The sequence below is a fragment of the Callithrix jacchus genome, chromosome 4 (genome assembly GCF_049354715.1).
Source record: "Callithrix jacchus isolate 240 chromosome 4, calJac240_pri, whole genome shotgun sequence".
NCBI lineage: Eukaryota > Metazoa > Chordata > Mammalia > Primates > Cebidae > Callithrix > Callithrix jacchus.
Genome location: NC_133505.1, coordinates 61,474,118 through 61,488,995, shown reverse-complemented (window position 1 = coordinate 61,488,995; position 14,878 = coordinate 61,474,118).

Genomic DNA, 14,878 nt, shown 5'->3' with positions numbered 1-14,878 from the left:
CTAATAACCAGTGGTGGTGAACTTTTTTTCATATGTTTGTTGGCTGCATAAATGTGTTCTTTTGAGAAGTGTCTGTTCATATCCTTTGCCAACTTTTTGATGGGGTTATTTGTTTTTTTTCTTGTAAATTTGTTTTAAGTTCTTTGTAGATTCTAGGGATTAGCCCTTTGTCAGATGGGTAGATTGCAAAAATTTGTTCCCATTCTGTTGGTTGCTGGTTCACTCTAATGATAGTTTCTTTTGCTATGCAGAAGCTCTTAAGTTTAATTAGATCCCATTTGTCTGTTTGGGCTTTTGTTGCAATTGCTTTTGGTGTTTTAGTCATGAAGTCTTTGCTCATGCCTATATCCTGAATGGCATTTCTTCTAGGGTTTTTATGGTGTTAGGTCTTACATTTAAATCTTTAATCTATCTGGAGTTAATTTTTGTATAAGGTATAAGGAAAGGATCCAGTTTCAGCTTTCTGCATATGGCTAGCCAGTTTTCCCAACATCATTTATTAAATAGGGAATCCTTTCCCCATTGCTTGTTTTTGTCGGGTTTGTCAAAGCTTGGATGGTTGTAGATGTGTGGCATTATTTCTGAAGCATCTGTTCTGTTCCATTGTTCTATCCATCTGCTTTGATATGAGTACTGTGCTGTTTTGATTATTGTATCCTTGTAGTATAGTTTGAAGTCAGTGTAATGCCTCCAGCTTTGTTTTGTTTCTGTTTTTGCTTAGGATTGTCTTGGCTATGTGGGCTCTTTTTTGTTTCAATATGAAGTGTAAGGTGGTTTTTTCCAATTCTGTGAAGAAAGTCAATGGTAGCTTGAGGGGGATAGCATTGTATTTATAAATTACTTTGGGTAATATTGCCATTTTCATGATATTGATTCTTCCTAACCAGGAGCATGGAATGTTTCTCCATCTATTTGTGTCCTCTCTTGTTTCCTTGAGCAGTGATTTGTAGTTCACCTTGAAGAGGTCCTTCACATCCCTTGTTAGGTATATTCCTAGGTATTTTATTCTCTTTGTAGTAATTGTGAATGGTAGTTCACTCATGATTTGGCTCTCTGTCTGTTACTGGTGTATAGAAATGCTTGTGATTTTTGCACATTGATTTTGTATCCTGAGACTTTGCTGAAGTTGCTTATCAGCTTAAGAGATTTTGGGCTGAGACAATGGGGTCTTCTAAATATACAATCTTGTCATCTACAAATAGAGACAATTTGACTTCCTCTTTTTCTAACTGAATACCCTTCATTTCTTTTGCTTGCCTGATTGCCCTGGCCAGAATTTCCAATACTGGAATAGGAGTAGTAAGAGAGGACATCCTTGTCTTGTGCCAGTTTTCAAAGGGAATGTGTCCAGTTTTTGCCCATTTAGTATGACATTGGCTGTGGGTTTGTCATAAATAGCTCTTAGTATTTTGAGATACCTTCCATCGATACCTAGTTTACTGAGAGTTTTTAGCATAAAGGGCTGTTGAATTTTGTCAAAGGCCTTCTCTGTGTATACTGAGATAATCATCTGGTTTTTGTCTTTGGTTCTGTTCATGTGATGAATTACATTTATTGATTTGCATATCAGAGATGAAGCTGACTTGATTGTGATGGATAAGCTTCTTGATGTGCTGCTGGATTTGGTTTGCCATTATTTTATTGAGGCTTTTTGCATCAATGTTCATCAGGGATATTGGCCTAAAATTTTTTTAGTTGTGTCTCTGCCAGGTTTTGGTATCAGGGTGATGTTGGCCTCATAAAATGAGTTAGGGAGGATCCCCTCTTTTTTATTGTTTGGAATCATTTCAGAAGGAATGGTACCAGCTCCTCTTTCTACGTCTGGTAGAATTCGGCTGTGAACTCGTCTGGTCCTGGACTTTTTTTGGTTGGTAGGCTATTAATTGCTACCTCAGTTTCAGACCTTGTTATTGGTCTATTCAGAAATTCTACTTCTTCCTGGTTTAGTCTCGGAAGGGTGTAATTTATCCATTTCTTTTAGATATACTGGTTTATTTGCATAGAGGTGTTTGTAGTAATCTCTGATGGTAGTTTGTATTTCTGTGGAATCGTGGTGATATCCCCTTTATCTTTTTTTACTTAATCTATTTGATTCTTCTCTCTTTTCTTCTTTATTAGTCTGGCTAGTGGTCTATCTATTTTGCTGATCTTTTCAAAAGAAACAGCTCCTGAATTTATTGATTTTTCTGAAGGATTTTTTTGGGTCTCTATCTCCTTCATTTCTGCTTTGATCTTAGTTATTTCTTATCTTCTTCTAGGTTTTGAATTTGTTTGATCTTGCTCCTCTAGTTCTTTTAATCATGACGTTAGGGTGTCGATTTTAGGTCCTTCCTCCTTTCTCTTGTGGGCATATAAATTTCCCTTTAGACACTGCTTTAAATGTGTCTCAGAGATTCTGGTACATTGTGTCTTTGTTCTCATTGGTTTCGAAGAACGTCTTTTTTTCTGCCTTCATTTCATTATTTATCCAGAAGTCATTCAAGAGCAGGTTGTTCAGTTTCCATGTAGTTGTGCGGTTTTGAGTGAGTTTCTTAATCCTGAGTTCTAATTTGACTACACTGTAATCTGAGAAATTGTTATGATTTCTGTTCTTTTGTATTTGCTGAGGAGTGTTTTTCATCCAATTATGTGGTCAATTTTAGACTAAGTATGATGTGATGCCGAGAAGAGTGTATATTCTGTGGATTTGGGGTGTAGAGTTCTATATGTGTCTGTTAGGTCTGCTTGGTCCAGATCTGAGTTCAAGACCTGGATATCCTTGTTAATTTTCTGTCTCATTGATCTGTCTAATATTGACAGTGGAGTGTTAAAGTCTCCCTCTACTACTGTGTGGGAGTCTAAGTCCCTTTGTAGGTCATTAAGAACTGCTTTATGAGGAGGCTGAGGCAGGAGAATTGCCTGAACCCAGGAGGCGGAGGTTGCGGTGAGCTGAGATCGCGCCATTGCACTCCAGCCTGGGTAACAAGAGTGAAACTCCGTCTCAAAAAAAAAAAAAAAAAAAAGAACTGCTTTATGTATCTGGGTGCTCCTGTATTGGGTGTGTATATATTTAGGATAGTTAGCTCTTCTTATTGGCAATTTCATTTCTAACCAGGACAGTAGTCTGTCTACAGTAACATCAATGTGATTTTAAATTATTTGTGAAGTCCACATTGTAAAGATAATTTTGAGGCATATGAAAAGATATTAGAGTTTTACCTATGTGGTTAAATGGGTAGTTCCTTTTGTCTCTACCAATATTCACATCTCTAAAAAATTATCTGGAAGCTTCTCTTTATCTGAAGCTTCTGTTCTCCACCTGAATGATAGTGCATCATGCACAAATCAGGCCTATACTTGGTCCTAACAATTCTGTGAGCACTCAGAGACTTTGCAATTTCCACTGCCTGCAGCTGCATTGTCCCTGTGTGATGGTCAACTTCTACACTGATGACTTTTCAGTTTAGTTCTGATCTCGTGAAGATTTTTTTTAAATGACAAGGATCCAGATGTAAGTGAAATGCAACTGAATAGTAGTACATACCAATGGTAACTAAGGACAGATGGGCGAATGGGTGATTTTCATGCATGGCAGCAGCAGATGCACTGACAATGACAGATGTGGACAGGTATGTCATGTCCTGCCTAGCGGCTGGCAAAGTTCTTTAATGAGGATGAGATAAATCTCCATTCAGAAAGTTTAAAATCAGGGTGTGGGGTTCATGTGTTATGGAAGATAGAGTATAGATTCTACACCACCCACTTGATTCCAAGACCCTTGAGGCATGATTGTCTCATTTTTCTCTGCATCCCTGGTGTGTGCCCAACACAGCACTGGATACATAGGAGACGTTCAATAAATGTTTTGATGAATGAATGGAAGTATTTGGGAAATATTAGTATGGCGCATAATGGGAAAAACAAGCTTTCCAGCTGTATCAGCTCATTTTCACACTGCTGTAAAGATACTACCCAAGACTGGGTAATTTATAAACCAAAGAGGCTTAATTGACTCACAGTTCTGCATGGCTATGAAGGCCTCAGGAAACTTACAATCATGGCAGAAGGGGAAGTAGAGTAGACATGACTTACATGGCAGCAGGCAAGAGAGCATGTGAAAGAAGTGAACAGGGAAGAGCCTCTTATGAGACCATCAGATCTCATGAGAGGTCACTGGCTATCGAGAACAGCATGGGGAAAACTGCCCCATGATCCACTTGCCTCCCAACAGGACCTACCCTCAACACATGGGGGATTATGGGGATTACAATTCAAGATGAGATTTTGGTGGGGACACAGAGCCAAAACATATCACCAGCCAATTAGATCAGAGTTGAAATCCTGCCATCACTCAATAACCATGTGCCCTTCTTAGGTTACCTAACCTCCTAAACCTCAGCATGGCTCTAGGATTCAAGAAAACAGATACAGATCATGTGGTCTCTGGGAGGCCGGGGTGTCTCTTAGAAAGAATTACAATCCCCACACAACAGTTAATGGTCACGTGAGGCCATAAAAATCTCCTCGCAGCAGATTTTATTCACAGTGGGAATAAAATCTGTTTCTGTTAAAAATTCTATCAGCTGCTAGTGGACCCAGAGTGCCAGAGCAGCTGATCTGAATCATAAAACCTCCCGAAATGTGAGTCTGGTAGCTGCAGGGACCTTATCACAGGACCCACAGGTTCTCCCCAGAATCCCTAACTAAATGCTTCCAGTTTCCTGGGAATCCAAGGTTGTAACTGCTGGGATCAGGGACTGCAAAAGTCTAGTGAATCAGCTCTTGGGATGGAGCAACCTTGAGGTTGTTAGTTTCCCTCTGTCTTGGGGCCACCTCTAGGCAGTTGCTTTGCAGAGAATAAAAATCCTATGCCTCTCCATAGCCTACAGGCTCCTGGAGCTGGCCCTGGCCCCTCATGTCTCCCACCCTCTTCCTTGCTCACCACATTCAGCTACCCTTACCTCTTGCCTGGTTCTCTAGAGGAACCACTTCCATCTCAAGGCCTTTGTCCTCACCCCTAGATATTTATTTGCATGGCTTGTCCCAGCACTTAAATGCCACTTCCCCAGAGAGGCCTTCCCAACTACCAGGTCTAAAATACCATCCCTTATATCCCTCCCCACACACACCTTTCTTTGACTTGGTTTTATTTTTCTCTGTAATATTTTCATTGTGTTGTAGCCATATTTATTTGTCTCCCTTGAAATCAAAGGGCTTTTTCTTTTGCCTGCCACATAGGAGAGTCTCAAATATTGTAATAAATGAATTTGTGAATGAATGAACATGCAATGATTAATGTCGATGTTGCCCAAACCCTCCCTTGTGAGAGCTGTATAACCTTATCTTTCATGTGAAGGGCACTGTGACTTTAAAAACCCTGAGGTTGTCAATAGGACATCTGAATCATCTCAGAAAAGTGGACCCAGACATATTTCGGAACAGAGCATATGATGGTGAACCATCAAATCCCACCAATGTTAAGAATTAATGAGCTTTCTGTTCTCCTATGAAGTTAATGTATAAATTCTGCTGCTCTGTACCTTTCAGATTTAGAACTGAAGACAAAAATAATTGTGAAGGTGAAGGATGGCATTGGAAACTATTTTTAGAACCCTGCAACAAATGAGATGTTTTTTTAAAGGCACTTAGTCTAGCCTTATTTGATTCTATGACCTCTCTTAACTGTTCCTCAATTTATAGCTTGGGAATAATGATCACCACAGTTTTTCTAGTTGTTATTAGAATTAACAAACAGCTCCTAATAAGAAGGGAATGGAGAGATGGTAGCTCAGTCCAGTGAAGAAATGAAAGAAATCCATAAGTCACATTATTGGGAATAATCCCTTTGCGCTTACTGTTACCTGCTGGAATTAGCACTCCCAACAAGGTCAATGATAGCCAGGTTGTGGGGATGTGCCCACAGGTAAAACAGTACTCAATGATTTGCCAAAGAGCTTTACTGGCATGACTCCAGATATTGTGATAAGGATCCTTCATCAGCTGCCCTGAGAAATAAGTTTTCAGGCACTGAGGTGAGAGAGAAAACATCCATTAGCAGCTGGTGAGACCTGGGAGGTAGGCTCCAAGGTGATGAGTAGGGCAAAAGCAGAGAATTGCTGCTGAAGGCAGTGGAAGGACGGAAAGCTGGGGAATGAACTGTAGAGGCAACCGGGATGACAGTGCAAGAGCCAAGTTAGCGGAAATAGAACTAAGAGTAAGGGGGAGGAAATGACCTTTACAGAGCAGATACTTGAAATCAGCGGCCTCGTTCTTTTCCCTTCTCCAACTGACAAAATCAAACTAATGTCAATTAATGTTCTCTGTTTTTTCACCCATTGTTTACTTTTCTCCAAGTAAGATTTAGACAAATCACTAAGTGGAAACGCCACAAAGTTTTTATGAGACCAAGGATGTTCATTGCAGGTTCTCCTTCGGGTTTGTTGTTGTTTGTTGTTTTTGAGACAGAGTCTTGCTCTGTCACCCAGGCTGGAGTGCAGTGGTGCAAACTCAGCTCACTGCAAACTCTGCCTCCCAGGTTCAAGCAATTCTCCTGCCTCAGCCTCCCAAGTAGCTGGCACTACAGTCACCCACCACCAGGCCCAGCTAATTTTTGTATTTTTAGTAGAGAGGGGCTTTCACCATGTTGGCCAGGCTGGTCTCAAACTCCTGACCTCAAGTGATCTGCCCACCTCGGCCTCCCAAAGTGCTGGATTACAGGTGTGAGCTGCCATACCCAGCCTATAGTGTTGTTTATAATTTTAAAAAAAGGGTAATAATCTCGAAGTACCAATAGATTATGTGCAGTAGATGTATCATTCATAGGTTAAACAGTATGCAAACATATTTTGGAAAAAATTTAACAACATGAGAAAGTGGTCATGGAAATATCATTAAATAAAAAAGTAAGTTATCAACCATTTTATAGCACATTTCTTCCAATTTGTTAAACTACATTTATATGTGTATGAAAAAGCTAGTAAGAATATATATCAAAATGTCAACAGCAATTATATCTGGGTGGGAGGATTAGAGATGATTTTTATTTTTCCCTTTGTGGCATTCTAACTTTTCCAAAGTTACTGCAATAAACATTTATTGTTTGAATAACAGGGGGGATCATTAAATTTTATGAAAGAATCAATCATCCCATCACCTAGGGATTCAATCTATTTGAAATAAACACCTTTTTAAAAAATGAGAGCAATGCTCTTTCCACTGTAGCTGCTCCTCTTGGTTTCTATAGAAAAAGAACATTTTGATTTTAGAGGGAGGCATGAAGCCATGCAATCTTGCTCAAGTCATTAAATATTTTTCAAACAAATTGACAACCTCTATTGTGTTAGGAAAGACAAATAAGAGGTCCAAATTTATGGTCTGCCTCTAACTACCCTTTCAATCTGAGGCAAGTCAGTTCTCTCAGTCACTTCCCCTATCTGTAAGATGGAGAACATGGTCACTCTTCCGTTTAGCTAACAAGATTATTATTAGGACTGGGCACAGCAGCTCACGCCTGTAATCCCAGCACTTTGGGAGGCTGAAGTCGGTGGGTTACTTGAGGTCCAGAGTTCAATACCAGCCTGAGCAACATGGTGAAACCCTGTCTCTACAAAACAACCACAAAAATTAGCCAGGTGTGATAGTATGTGCCTATGGTCCCAAGTACTTGGGAGGCTGAAGTGGGAGGATCACTTGAGTCTGGGAGGCAGAGGTTGCAGTGAGCTGAGTACCACTGCACTTCCAGCAGCCTGGACTACAGAGTGAGACCCTGTCTCAAAAAAAAAAAAAAAGATTGTTATTAGGTCTGAAAAACCCCACATTGCATGAAAAGTAAGGTAGAGCAACTCTCACAGAAATACATTCAAGATTCTTCTTTTGACATAGTAGAGTATCTTTTAATAGAAGGCCAGAGAGGAGGCTGGTTCAGAAAGATAAATCCCTGCAAGGAGCGAATTGCCAGAGATGAGCAGTGAGTCACCCACAATCAACTGAGGCAAAAGGCAGAGGAGGCAGGAAACATTATCAGATGGGAGCCCACAGAGGTCTGTGGCACGGATGCAAGTTCAGCCTTTTCCAAAACAGTGTGGGCTTTACAGCTAAATGTTTTGAATACTCTGCCATCTGGCAGTATGAGTTCCAAGCCAGCCTGGTTCCCAGTGAATCCCCCTTCCACGAGAGCTTTTTAGCCATCTCACCACAGAGAATAGGAGAATCGGATTTCATTTCTACTCAGCAAACACTCTCACTCTCAGGGTCACAGCTAGGCAAACTGGCCAAGCTGCCAGCACCTGACTAGCACTGTCAAATTTCCCTTTTTCATTCTTTTCTCATCTTCCCTTAATCTATACTATATGCTCTCCCCTTACTCACTTGTAAAACATTGTCTAGTAGTCATTTACCTTCTAGTAAGAATTTGAACCCCTAAGTCTTTTCTCCCAGTAACATTTTAAGCTCATTTATTATGGTTTTGTGAAATGGTGTTAGGAAAGCTGAAGAAATTGTGAATGGGGTGGAGGGGGAGGAGGGAGGTCAGGTGGAGTTAGAGGAGATGTCACTCTTTCTTTCAGGGCCGAGGCACCTACTCTCTCCCATTGTAAAGTCTATTCTTAAAACGATGTCAGTGGAGACTGCTTTGTGAAATACAATACTATATTGGAATACTCATGGAAATGAATACTTTGCAGTACTGCAAGCTTTCTTTAAAACTCCAAAGAGCAAAATAAAATGCAAACTCTTCTTGCCTGGAGCTCTGCAAGATCTGGCCTCTGCCCACCTCCACTGGGTCATCTTTACCACTGCCATTCCCTCTATTCCAGCCACATAGGGTTTCTTCCTGAGCAAACTAGGATCACTTCTGCCTGGAAAACTTTGCACTTACTGTTATCTCCTGGAACACAACCTCACCTCATTCATGGGGGCCTCATGGAAATAGAGTTATGTGATAAAATTCAAGACATCTAGTAAAATTTGAATTTCAGATAAATGAGTAATTTTTTAGCACATGTATGTCCCAAATATTGCATGGGACATATTGATACTAAAAAAACATTTGTCATGGCCATCACTAATTATCAGGGAAATACAAATCAAAACCACAATGTGATACCACCTTACAAGAATGGCCATAATAAAAAAAATTAAAAAATAATAGATGTTGGCAAGGATGTGGTATAAAGGGAAAACTTTTATACTGCTGGTGGGAATGTAAACTAGTACAACCACTATGGAAAACTGTGGAGATTCCTTAAAGAACCAAAAGTAGAACTACCATGTGATCCAGCAATCCCACTACTGGGTATCTACCCAGAGGAAAGGAAGTCATCATATGAAAAAGACGCTTGCACACGCATGCTTATAGCAGCACAATTCACAATGGCAAAAAATGGAACCAGCCCAAATGCCCATCAATCAACTAGTGGATAAAGAAAATGTGATATATAGGGGCTGGGCACAGTGGCTCAACCCGTAATCCAGCACTTTGGAAGGCCAAGGCAGGTGGATCACTTGGGTCAGGAGTTGGAGACCAGCCTGGCCAACATGGTGGAACCCCATTTCTACTAAAAATACAAAAATTAGCTGGGCGCAGTGGTCTGTGCCTGTAATCCCAGCTACTCAGGAGGCCGAGGCAGGAGAATGGCTTGAACCCGGGAGGCAGAGGTTGCCATGAGCCGAGATGGCGCCACTGTGCATGCTTTAACCTGGGCAACAAAGCAAGACTCCATCTCAAAAAAAAAAAAAAAAAGAAAGAAAGAAAGAAAAGAAAATGTGGTATATATACCATGGAATCTTGTTCAGCAATAAAAAGAAATGAAATAATGTCATTCATAGCAACCTGGATGGAATTGAAGACCATTATTCTAAGTGAAGTAACTCAGGAATGGAAAACCAAACATTATGTGTTCTCACTCATAAGTGGGAGCTAAGCTACCAGGATGCAAAGGCAGAAGGATGATACAATGGTCTTCGGGGACCCTGGGGAAAGGGTGGGAGGGGATGAGTGATAAAAGACTACACATTCGGTACAGTGTACGCTGCTTGGATGATAGGTGAACCAGAATCTCAGAAATCAGCACTAAAGAACTTATCCATGTAACCAAACACCTCCTGTTCCCCAAAAACCTATTGAAATAAAAAAAAAGAAAAAGCAAGAAAACACCATTTGTCATCTATCTAAAACTCAGATTTACCTAGGGGTCCTGTAATTGTATTTGCGAACTCGGGTAGCCATACATAAGAATCCTTTTCCAACCCCTCCTCCAGCTCCATCACTCTCTCATCCTGCTTTACTTTTTTTCAAAACAACCACCTGAAATTATTTGGTTTTCTTAGCCTCACCTACTAGCCTGAGAGAAAGTTCCATGCAGACAGTTTTATCTTTTTCCTATCTCTGACACCTGGAACATAGTAAATACAATTTTATATGAATGAATGCATGAATGAGCTTTATATATACATTTGCTTTTCTTGCATCTTTTGCTCGAGGGAAAAAGCAAATCACTTCCCCTATGAGCTTTTGTTCAAGGTTTTCTGCTCTTCATCTCCTTAGCTTCCACGGTCTGCTTCACCAGGCACTGGATACCTTGCTAATGACTTCCACCTGCTTTTCTGGCAATGCCTGTCCTGCTGGGACCCTAAACTCCCCGACCACCTCCAACACTCCCCACCCCAGCACAGGTTTCACCTCTCTTCCCCATCTTCTCTGTGGCCTGGAATTAAACACTGAACACTATTTTGCTTAAGATTTTCAACTTATCTTGCAGAAGATGACTGTCCATTCTCCACGCAACAAATTTATCAGATTATTTAGATGCAAATAAATTTATCGGATTATTTCCTGGGAGTAGGTTTTGGTTTGGAGGAAGAAGAGAGGAGGAAAGCTCCCTAGCCCAGTGATTGCATTAAAACAGCTTTGGACAGAAAGAAACGGTTCAGACAAATGAAATCAGGGATGAACTTCCATTTTGTCTACACTGGCACCTTCTGTCTGCAGCAACCCCTCTTCAGCCCTGGCCACATTAAGCATTATCTGCAGCCCTGGTTCTATCCTTTCCCTTCACCGTCGGCCCTCAAGCCAATGCTCCTGATCACGGCTTCAAACTTTTATTAGCAGCGGTTGTTTAGCACAATACAAAGGCATCTTTGCAAGAGACGTTAAATTAGCAACTCTTTACTACTCTGAAAACCCAGGTGCAGAGAGAACCAGTGACCCAAGCTCAGCCCCAGGTTCCAGCTTGGGACTCAGGGTTCCTTCCCAGCAGTCTCCCAGACGCTAACTGGAACACTAAATAAATTCCAAGTGATAAAGCATTGCGGCGGCTGAAAAATGAAGCTTGCATTCCTGTAATCCACTAAATTGTTCGTCTAGAACCTCCTGATTGATTTTGGTTTTCTTTGTGTGCAGCTTTGAATCCCTGTCTCATATTTGGGTCAGAGCAATGGGAGGGCCACATGACTTGCTTTAAAATTAGCCTCAAAACTCATTGTATAACAGCTCTTGTTTTCACTAAATGGAATGATTTCTTGAGAGGACAAGCACAGCATTTGTAATAAGTCTACATAGTTGAGTCATCATGACATAATCTTATGTCATTAAGACTGACATAAGATTCGTGTCAATCTTATGAGTCACTGAAACAAGCAATGTTTCTACCTGTAAAATGGGGTGTCGATTTTGTTTGAAAGAAGTAAAGAATAACAAAATAAAAGTAACCACCTCATTCAGACCCCCCCCCCCGCCTCCAGCACACACACACACACACACACACACACACACACACACACGAGTCTTTGGGCTGTCCAGCAGATAGAGAACAATCTCTTCTAGTCCCCAAAAGGCTGGACAGAAATAGACAAGGAAAGAGCCCCTTTCTGACTCATACTATTACCAGAGTCTAGACTTTGTGTTCTGATAGTTTAACGAGCTCAGAGAACATGTTTTAAATCTTAAGAAAACAAACTTATTTCTGAATAAAAGTTTCTCCTGGGAGAAAAAACTAACCAAAAATCATTCTGATCGCTGTCCTTTTCCACAGACCGTTTCCCAAGATTTCTGATTTATTTGGCAATATCTGCAAATAAACCCGAATGACCCAGAGGTGAAACAGCTGCAAAGAACTGTATGTGACTAAGAATGGCTAAAATGTTTCTTTGTAGCAAGGAAAATTTTCCCTTGGTCTCCTGAGTTAAAAAAATTGTTGATTATAATTTATGTATCACTTCTGAGGGGTAGCACAGAGCTGAGGGTTGAGGGGGCGAGCGAGTGCTAAAAGATTTGAACCACCCTTTAAGGAGGAGGCCAAAGAACACAGAACTCTCAACCCGGAACTACCAAGAATAGGGCTCGTCTATAACAGCTGCATATGTGACCAGGCAGCCAGGCTTCCGCATGTGTTTCAAGTAGGTCTTGCCATCAGACAGATCTAGGTTCAGATCCCAACTCAGTCACTCACTAGCCATGTGGCCTCGGGCAAGCTGCTTGTCCCATTTGAACCTCAATTTCCTCATCTGTAAATTGAGGTAAATAATCGTGTCAATCTTATGAGGCTGTTATGAGATTCAAATAGGATAATGCTTGTTAAAGGGCTTGGCAGAGGGCCTGGCACATCATCAGGCCCAGTAAATGCTCATGGTTATTAGTCATTGTTATCATCAGCCCTGGTTTCCTGTGGCTGCAGTAACTAATTGCCACAAACTTGGTGCTTAAAACAACAGACATCTATGATCTCACAGTGTCAGAGGCCAGAAATCCAACATCAAGCTCTTGGCAGGGTCTGTTCCCTCTGAAGCCTATGAATGCTTTCTTGCCTCCTCTAGCTTCTGATGATATCATAACTAGACTGTCATTCTTGGCCTGTGCCTGCATCACTCCACTCCCTGCCCCATCCTTCTCCTCTTGCCTGTCTCTTATAAAAGCACTTGTCACTGAAGTCAGAGCCATGCAGATAATCCAGCATGAGCTTATCTCAAGATTCCTAATTTAACACATCTGCAAAGGCTCTTTTTCCAAAAAAGGTTGTATTTATAAGTTCCAGGGATTTGAACGTGGACATTCTAATGGAAGACACAATTCAACCCACTACAGTAATATTTGTATGGTGATTTAGCAAGGAGTGCAGCATTGGTCTTAAAGGACTGGGGTAGAGGGATCCTGGGCCCACACTTAGAAGGTCGTCAGTCACTTCACATCCACCATTGGCTCAGTGCAACTTGTAACCCTGAACAGCACTCATGACTAACATATTTAGATCCCTGGGGACCTCTTCATCTTTTGCCCCGTGTTCTCCAAACAAAAGGTGATGACATTCCAAGCTGTGAAGGTTTGTAGGTTGTTACTTCTGCTGACATCAGACACAGATACTGCCTTGGGGAGCGAGGAGGGTTGGGGAAATGGGAGCTCCTTGGTAAGAGGAAAGACAATTAGCTCTCCAAAATCGTCCTCTCAGCCTGAATGCAAGAGTCTTGTTTCCCTTCATGTTCCAATGTAAGATTCTGAAATTACTCATGAATCGGAACAATATTCATAACAGTTTATGTCAGTCTTAAACGTGTGTATATGTAGTTTGCACATGTAAGCATGAAACATGTAGCACAAAACTAGGTAGAGATTTTTATTTTTATTTTTATTTTTTATATTTTTTATTTTTTTGGAGACGGAGTTTCGCTCTTGTTACCCAGGCTGGAGTGCAATGGCGCCATCTCGGCTCACCGCAACCTCCGCCTCCTGGTTTCAGACAAGTCTCCTGCCTCAGCCTCCTGAGTAGCTGGGATTACAGGCACGCGCCACCCTGCCCAGCTAATTTTTTGTATTTTTAGTAGAAGACGGGGTTTCACCATGTTGACCAGGATGGTCTCGATCTCTTGACCTCGTGATCCACCCACCTCGGCTTCCCAAAGTGCTGGGATTACAGATGTGAGCCACCGCACCCGGCCGAGATTTTTAAGATAGTATAAGAAATCTTGAAAACATCGTTATATAAATGATAGCAATTTATGGGATTAAATTAAACTATTTTGTGATAGTCCCTGTGATAATGGCAATATACCATATGCAACCCAATTATGATGATTGACATAAAATTCATGATTCATTTCCAAATTGAAGGGTTGCTTTAAGACTTTTAATGACAATTGCAGTTGCTACTGCCTCTGCAGAGCAGTTTCTCTAAATGGAAATTTGAAAAAATGAAAAGAAAAACTAAGATTCAAGAAAGGTAATCTAATTAGGTATTTCTGTCAATAGAACACAAAGTATGTGAAAATATTGAGTATAACAACATAATTGTAATTTTCCTGAAATGAAAGCAAGAAACATTAATTTTATGGATAAATTTATAATGCATGAATTGTATATGTCATTATTATTCATTCAAACATGTCAGCCCATTAACAGAACACCTACAGGTGTGTAATAATGAAGTCCAGCTATTTCTTCTTGTTTTTGCCAGCTTTCAGTCATATAAAAACCATAAATTTCACTTTCCCCACATTTTTTTTTTTGCTATGAAATAATATTTTCCAAGGTACAAGCATGGAAGGAACTTTATTTAAATATTAGACATTTGCTGGGCACAGTGGCTAATACCTGTAATCTCAGCATTTGGGGAGGCTGAGGTGAGAGGATGGTTTGAACCCAGGCTGGAGTGAGCCATGATCTCACCACTGCACTCCAGCCTAGGCTACAGAGCAAGACCCTGTCTCAAAAGAAACCAAATTGGATGTTTGATGGGTAGGCCTCCATTCATACTCTTGCCCTCTGTGACTCTCCAATGTTAGGGTTAGTCTGACCCTATTATTCAGGGTCTCCATCTATAGCACATAGACACATCTGTACTTAATGAGAAGTGTTCTCAGCTGCGGTCAGAGAGGTAGGTGTGACCATGGAAGTTTTGTTGGAGGTGCAATG